Source organism: Salvelinus sp. IW2-2015, unplaced genomic scaffold, assembly GCF_002910315.2.
Source record: "Salvelinus sp. IW2-2015 unplaced genomic scaffold, ASM291031v2 Un_scaffold12485, whole genome shotgun sequence".
Lineage (NCBI taxonomy): Eukaryota > Metazoa > Chordata > Actinopteri > Salmoniformes > Salmonidae > Salvelinus > Salvelinus sp. IW2-2015.
The window spans coordinates 1-2,197 of NW_019953741.1; the positions used below are offsets into that span (position 1 = coordinate 1).

Here is a 2,197-nt window from a genome sequence, read left to right on the forward strand (position 1 = left end):
TCAGCTTTTACCTCGGGGCCTCTGTTTCTCCGCGTCATAGATCATTACCACCTCTGTGACCTTGGATTCAACAAAGGAGAACATGGGCTGCATTAGGATACAGGGAAAAATATGCTAGTATTGCCATTGCATGCATCTCTCAGTTGGAAAACTAACACATTCTATCAATATCCTCTCCTCATATTGATGGCATTCTAACAGAAAATACTACTTTTCCTGTAGTCTTCCAATAAGCAGTTCCTATATTGGATCCTGTGCAAAACATTTAAAACTGTTTTAGGTATTTTTTTAATATAAAAGCTATACAATACAGTATAGACATTTTAACAGGACTCACCACTCCAAATCTATTGAAATAGTCCCGGAGTTCAGGTTCACCGCAGTTATGGGGGATTCCGCCGACAAATATCTTCTTTGATTTATTGCTGTCAGCTTTGCTGCCCTTCTGAAACAAAGAATGGGATCTCAAAGCCAGATCAAGAATCTGTACAGGTGCATCAAATCCAGGACCGAAAGACTGAAAAACAGCTTCTATGTCCAGGCCATCAGACTGTTGAACAGCCATCACACCATCCCCTGTAGTAAGAGAGTAGTACTCATGTAGTAAGTAAAAGACAAAGATAGACTCGCTCGCACTCACAGCCAACGCTGCTGTCCCATGTATATGAAGACAAACACTGGACTGTTTCTTTCACACCGTGTATTATTCACATAGCTCATTCTAATATATCTACTACTGTACGTTCCATTTTTGTTAAACTGTTTATATACTCAAATCTTGACACGGCTCACTAATATCTTCTGCTTTACATGTCATTCTCAGTATATATTTTAGGTGGCATTTGGATTACTGAGTGTTATTTGGGTTGTTATCTGGATGAGTTCTAACATTTGTGATTTGTTTTTTAGTTTTTCATTATTATTTGTGTACTTGTTAAGACATTTTTCCCTGCATTTTAGGTGCTAGTAACAAGCATTTTACTGTACCCTCTACAACACCTGCTTAACTGTGTACGCAGCCAATAAACTTGTATTTGAATCCCACTGAAGACAATTCACCTTCATCTAGTCAGACAGAGGAGAAGAAATTAGGTTCTCTCATTCTGCCCTGGGGTATAATTCTTCACGTCACATCAATGCGAACACTAGTCCCAAAAGATCAGGGCACACTAGTGCCTTCACTTCAGAGTTACTGAGACAAGCCATTTCAGGATCTCTGCGTAATTTTTTTTATATACTAAATCACTTAAGTCTAACAATTAAATTTTGGGCTCATTAGTAGAAGTCATGTTCACAGCAATAAGCATCAGTGTGACAGATGAGATTTCTAGAGGCAGATAGGACCCCAGTTTATCAAAGGACCAAAAGGATACAATTTAATCCATTCTACCAAGGCTTGGTGCCCTATTTCTGTAGAGGACACATGTAGCCCCAACTAATTAAAATACGCCCCTTACCCAGCCGTCCTTCGTTCGCACTTTTTCAGGTTGCATTCCTCTGGGAGTACATGGCTTGGGATCAATCTGAAGGCAAGGAATGAAATTGTACATCTCACCCTTCAGTGAAAAATCCCCTTCAAATGTTCCCTCCAATTTATCTGGTGAATTTGCCCACTCAATAAGGCCACATACAAATTAAATAAATGACGTGTTATACAATTCACATTATGATAAGTCAAAGTTTAACTGCAAGAGAATGACCTTCAATATGGCAAAATTGACCTGTTCATATTGCTGCATAGAGCAACTTGTAGCAAACCAAGCATGTCATGTCCAGCCCACTGCAGTTACATGTTAGTTCAACTAATAGGCATCTGAACAGGCAACACTTGTTTGGCAAACAGCCTGCTTTCATGTCCATGAATGTCCTTCAGAGCCAGCCTTACATTTACTGAAGATACCAATGCCAGTTATGAATTCACTACTACTTGCTCTTGTACAGAGTATCATCTACGTGTAATACTTCAGTTAAAAAGTCCACATTCCCATGCAGTGCTTAATTGTTCTAATACTTAAAAAAGGCATAATTGATAAGACACATATTTTACTTTCCTTATTCAAGCTGCAAAGTGCATACTCACATTTCTGCCATCAAGATTATGAGGTTTGGTCTCCAGTACAGTCCGGACACAGTTGGGGTCTTTGAATTTGACAAAACCAAAGCCCCGCGACTGATTTGTGGTTTTGTCCTTCATGAT

General features: G+C 39.2%; 1 long non-coding RNA gene across 1 annotated transcript; it reads right to left on the bottom strand.

Moving 5' to 3' along the window:
• On the bottom strand, positions 1-2,191 carry LOC112080173 (uncharacterized). Its single transcript, XR_002896126.1, has 4 exons — positions 2,081-2,191; positions 1,458-1,523; positions 338-445; positions 1-60 (listed from the first exon to the last, which is right to left on the bottom strand). It is a non-coding gene; the product is annotated as an uncharacterized lncRNA (long non-coding RNA).
• Between the last annotated feature and the right edge of the window lie 6 nt (positions 2,192-2,197).